Source organism: Euprymna scolopes, chromosome 22 (assembly GCF_053919585.1).
Source record: "Euprymna scolopes isolate OS-2025 chromosome 22, ASM5391958v1, whole genome shotgun sequence".
NCBI classification, from domain to species: Eukaryota; Metazoa; Mollusca; class Cephalopoda; order Sepiida; family Sepiolidae; genus Euprymna; species Euprymna scolopes.
This window is the reverse complement of record NC_136503.1, coordinates 70899275-70905653: the sequence shown is the minus strand read 5'-3', so window position 1 is coordinate 70905653 and position 6379 is coordinate 70899275.

The following is a 6379-nucleotide window of genomic DNA, read 5'->3' as shown; positions in this document are numbered from 1 at the left end:
GAACACCTGTGCCCTGCAATGTTTCCCCATCAAAGAAAGATTGATCTCCATGTGATCGCTTGTGGCTGGCTAGGCCAGCTCCGTATAAAGTCATTTTACCGCATAAATCAAGGATGTGGTTCTGCACGAAAGCCTAAGAAAGACCTGATAGATCTGACAGATTTTTCTTCCGGATATCACGCTTCATTTTTGCATGCTCATATTTTTTCTTCTCAAAACTATCACAGCCATTATAGACCAAGGAGCGCCACTTTTTACGATCATTGGAAGCACTTTCCCTACTGAACACGTCAAGGTTATCTTTGATGTTATCCCTAAAGCGTTTCCTAGGTTTATGTTGTGGACGCTTTCCTTGTGTAATTTCACCACATAACATGCGCTTTGGCAATCTCTTGTCGTCCATCCTTGTCAGATGTCCAGCCCACCTCATCTGGTTGCGTATAATCAACTTCTCGATACAAGGTACGTCAGCTCGCATGAGAACATCCATATCAGGTATAAAACTGCTCCACCTGATGCCCAGAATGTATCTCAGGAATTTATGGTGCACTCTGTCCATGACTTTTATGTGTCTACCATAAGTTGTCCAAGCCCCAGAAACGTAAAGCAAGGATGGTAAAATACAAGATTGATAGACACTGATCTTTGTATGAAGAGTTATACCCCTGTCAGACCACACTCGCTTCTCTAAGCCACCAAAAGTCTTGGTGGCACACCGTATCCTATAGTTGACCTCAGCATCCAGAGTACTACCCAAATACACAAATGTGTCAACCACGGCAAGTCTCTGCTTGTTGGCAACAATATTTGGTTCCACATACAAACCACCGGGTGGAGGTGTAAACATGACCTTAGTCTTCTTAAGACTAATAGTAAGCCCAAAAGACGCATAGGCCCCTGAAAACAGATCCATGATACCCTGCATATCCCTCTCACTATGGGCTACGAGATCGGCGTCATCCGCATAAAGCAATTCACGAACCAGGTGCTGAAAGGTCCTTGTAGAAGCATGAAAACGACAAAGCTCAAAGACCTTACCTGTGGTTCTGAAAAGCAAACAACCCCCCCCCCAGAAAACATTCCCTAAAGGCATAGGAAGCATAGTTGCAAAATAAATAGAAAAAAGTGTAGGTGCTGGGATATCACTCTGCTTCACGCCATTGTCAACTGAGATAGGTTATGATAGGCATCTATTGAAGTTCAGTTGAGCCTTCATATTAGTGTGGAGCTCCCTGAGTAATCGTAGAAATTGAGGTGGGCATCCCAACTTCCCCAGAATTATCCATAGGGCACTTCTGTTCACCGTATCAAAAGCCTTAGTCAAATCAACAAAAACCTGATAAAGTGGAACACGGTGTTCAGTACATTTCTCCTGCAACTGTCGAACAGAGAAGATCATGTCGGTGGTTCCTCTGCCCGGACGAAAGCCACTTTGGCTTTCTGGAATGACGAATGGACAAATATACTTTAACAATCTATTGAGTAGAACTCTGGAAAATATTTTGCCAACTGTTCCCAGTAAACTTATTCCACGATAACTTCCACGGTCGGTCCTGGACCTCTTCCCCTTGTACAGTGATATAAGAATTGCATCAACCCAATCCTGATGGACGGGAACACCCTTCAACATCAGTGATAAAATGAAGAATTTCATGAACAAGCTTATCACCCCCATGTAAGAGGACTTCCACAGGAATACCATCAAGCCCTGGAGTCCTCCCAAAGTTCACTTCCTTGATTGCATCTCTAATTTCATTCTTAGAAGGGAACTCAGACATTTCATGGATAAGCTTCTGTTGTGATAAAAATTCATTGATGACGTCCTCATCAACATTAGAAGGGTTGTCAAAGAGATCAGATTAATGTTCATACAATGAAGGAGAATATTGTTAGGATCCTTTATAAGCGCAATTCCATAACTTACGAGTAGGGGAGATGTAGATAATGTTTGAGGACCAAAAGCTTTTTTGAGCAAATGGTACATGCGTTTGAAGTCTTTACGATCAAAAACCATCTGGGTTTGTTGGCGAGTTTAGCCCACCACTAATTCTTCATATGGCGGAGTCGCTTTTGGAGAAAAACCCTTGCTTGCTTTAAGTGACTGTTGGGGGAACTCTCGACCTCCATGAGTGGCAGACAACATTTTATGATGCAACTCATTTTTAGCACTTAAAAGTTGAGTAATTTCAGAATCATCATCATCAAACCAATCCTGATGTTTAGATTTGTGGAAGCCAAGAACATCTACACTGAGGTAGTAGGTATACCCGCATACCCTATATATATATAATCATCCTTACATATACAATCATCCTTATATATATATATATATATATATATATATAATCATCCTTATATATATACATATATATACATATACATATATATATATATATATATATATATATATATATATATATATATATATATATATGCGTGTATGTATACATGTGTCTGTATATGTGTGGCGTTTAATTATATTATAGTTTACTCTGATCACTTTCTGGTGTAGGAAAGTGGAAATTTCTTAAGCATCCGCCCTCGCTCTCTAGTAAGTCGCACGCGATAGAGAAAGAAGTTAGCACGACGCCTTCTCTACCGCCGTTTCCAGTTAGTTCGCTCAAATGATAGTAAAATTTAATTATGATTGACTTGTTTGCCTACAGATATCGGCCGCCATAATGGATTTCGAATTACAACAAGCGAAATGCTAAGGCAATTATCCCATATAAAAGAACCGCCAAGAATGGATGTTTCGCGTAAGTGAATACATTATCTTAGAGACTTTAAATTGATTCAATATTTTATCATTTTTAATTTCCATTTTGTTTTTAATCTTTTTTTTCGTTTTTTTTTTTCCCGCGTGTATTTTGTTTTTCTTAACGCTACGATCATTTTAAAACTTTCCGCGGATATTAGTCATAGAGACCGAATTGCTTTCTATTAAAGTTACCGCTGTTTATTCGAAATATACAAAAAGAAAATTAGAATATAAAAAGTGTATTGTACGCAGCTTATAAATGTTTCGCTTAGCGATAATATAATTACTTGAAGCCATTTTGATGGATTTCTTTTCAAGTCATATGCAACAACCTTGTCATATAGCCGCAATGTCTATGTGCAATAAAACCCCGGGATACGGTGGCCCTAGGATACGGGTTTTTTAGGTTTCCATGTGGAATACGATGCTTTTCCTACCCCTAGTTACGGTATTTGTCCGGCCCTACGGTGTTATTTATAATGTCATTTGATTATATACATGTGTATTATATACTGTACTGTATTTTGTTACTAATTTTTAATGCTGTATTCCGGGGCTCTACTGCTTGTACTTGTTTTATAAGTACTTAGGCGTAATGAATTTCGACGGACTTGTTGACGTATGCCTTCAAAAAATAAACTATCCCGACAAATCTGACAAGTAGCAAAATTACACCCCTTCATCGTAGAGGTCCATAGATGCTGAAAAGCTTTTTAGTTTAAAGGTTGTTTTCTTCGAATTTCTGTCTTTAGGAAATTTCAAAAATACAATGTGGATGTGAGGATACTTTAGAAGAACGATATGCAATAAAATTCTGTTTTAAACTTTTAAAATGCCACAGAAACGTATGGAATGCTTTTTGGGCCATCTTGCATGAATCGAGCATCAGTTTTTATGTGGCATAAGATATTCAAGGAGATTAGGGAATCTATGAGGGATGGTGAGCGGTGTGTGGGAGGAGTAAGAAAGTCAGAACATCAGAGTTGATTGGCCAAAGCACGAATTTTATAGATAAGGACCATCGTGTGTCCATAGAGACAATACGTACTTAGATTATGCCAGTGTGGGAAATTTACAGACGGTTATTCGCAAGGAACTGAAGATGCGGAAGATTTGCACAAATGCACCAGTCCACAACTCCATCCTTGTCACAGACTATTTGAGCAAGATGGGCATCAAGACAGTTCCCCACCCTCCTTATACTCCAGATCTTGCTCCATGTGACTTTTGGTTATTCTCTAAGTTCAAGGAGATGAAAGAGGCTGTGAAACGCTTACACAAGACGACTTCCATGGGCCCTTCCACGAGTTGTTGGAACGGTACACCAAGTGTATTGCAGCCGGAGGAGATTACTTCAAAGGGGACTAGAGTTTCATGTGCGTACGATCAATAAACGAGCCAATACGAAAAAAGATCTGGAAATTTATCTAAGGCGCCTCGTATAATATTGCCAAAACAAAATATGAATTGCAAAATGATTTGCCTTTTCTGTCAAAAACGCACTGATTCCATTTGAGGATTTTGGTTATCATAATCAGTTTTAGTATAAACGTTTGCATTTTAGTATAAACGTTTGCATTTTAGTATAATCAGTTTGCATTTTAGTATAATCAGTTTGCACTTTAAGATAAACGTTTGCATTTTAGTATAAACGTTTGCATTTTAGTATAAACGTTTGCATTTTAGTATAAACGTTTGCATTTTAGTATAATCAGTTTGCATTTTAGTATAAACGTTTGCATTTTAGTATAAACGTTTGCATTTTAGTATAATCAGTTTGCATTTTAGTATAATCAGTTTGCATTTTAGTATAATCAGTTTGCATTTTAGTATAAACGTTTGCATTTTAGTATAAACGTTTGCATTTTAGTATAAACGTTTGCATTTTAGTATAATCAGTTTGCATTTTAGTATAAACGTTTGCATTTTAGTATAAACGTTTGCATTTTAGTATAAACGTTTGCATTTTAGTATAAACGTTTGCATTTTAGTATAATCAGTTTGCATTTTAGTATAATCAGTTTGCATTTTAGTATAAACGTTTGCATTTTAGTATAATCAGTTTGCATTTTAGTATAAACGTTTGCATTTTAGTATAAACGTTTGCATTTTAGTATAAACGTTTGCATTTTAGTATAATCAGTTTGCATTTTAGTATAAACGTTTGCATTTTAGTATAAACGTTTGCATTTTAGTATAAACGTTTGCATTTTAGTATAAACGTTTGCATTTTAGTATAAACGTTTGCATTTTAGTATAATCAGTTTGCATTTTAGTATAAACGTTTGCATTTTAGTATAATCAGTTTGCATTTTAGTATAAACGTTTGCATTTTAGTATAATCAGTTTGCATTTTAGTATAAACGTTTGCATTTTAGTATAATCAGTTTGCATTTATCATAATCAGTTTTAGTATAAACGTTTGCATTTTAGTATAAACGTTTGCATTTTAGTATAAACGTTTGCATTTTAGTATAATCAGTTTGCATTTTAGTATAAACGTTTGCATTTTAGTATAATCAGTTTGCATTTTAGTATAAACGTTTGCATTTTAGTATAATCAGTTTGCATTTATCATAATCAGTTTTAGTATAAACGTTTGCATTTTAGTATAAATGTTTGCATTTCGTCAGTCTGTTTTAAAATAAATGATAATTTGGTAAAATAAAAAAATAATAATTAAAAAAAAACGGAACATTCAAATAACTCCAGAGCAAGATAAGGTGAGTACATTTATACGGTTAACTTACCAGTAGTTTTGTACAGTTACCTTACACGGCCCTGTCGGTGGGGCATTAGAATACGCCGACTGCCCCCCTGCAGAGGTTAAAAGTCCCTCAATGGGGGTTCTGGATATGACCTTAAACTATATCCAGTGGTGAGGCCCCAGCTTGTGGGCTTTGGGGAGTGTGGAGCCACCCTTTAATTACCATTGCTCCCAGGTCCACTCTGACCCGGAGTGGTAGTACCTGTTAGGGTTCCAACTATGGGTTAAATAGAAACCGACTTGAAAACAACAAATATATTCTATTAAAAAAATTTTCTTCAAAATCTTTGGGTTCGGCATCAAATAACCCGAAAAGGGTTGATATGCCGTAAAACAAAAACAACCAACCAACAGTTAACTTACAATAGTTTCTTGATTAAAAATAGGATATTAACAATATTCAATATGATTGCTAAGCTGTTCAGAACAGGTAAACTTGGGTTTATGTATTCCTGTAGCGTACATGGTCCATTGTTTATATGGAAGTGAGACTTCCACCGGTAGTTCACGTGTGTTCCACACCCAATTTTGTGCAAATGTTGCCTAAGTTTTGAAGCCTATTATTATTGCTTATTCCTACCTTAGTTCGTACGTTACGCTTAGAAAAAATATATAATTTCTTAAAGCAAAACTGCTTCCAAAAATACCAAATTCGCCAAATTTGGCTTTAAAACAGTTCAATCTCGCAACCCTGGACAAAAAATATGGGAGTGACTTCCTTTTGATATAGCCTCATTTTTGTATATCATTATAATTATATATGATCATTGTTGTAATGGGGTGCGAAAGGAACTCGTAGTAATTTCAACGAGCGGCGGTTCTTCACCTAAGAATGAAGTCAGTGAAATGTT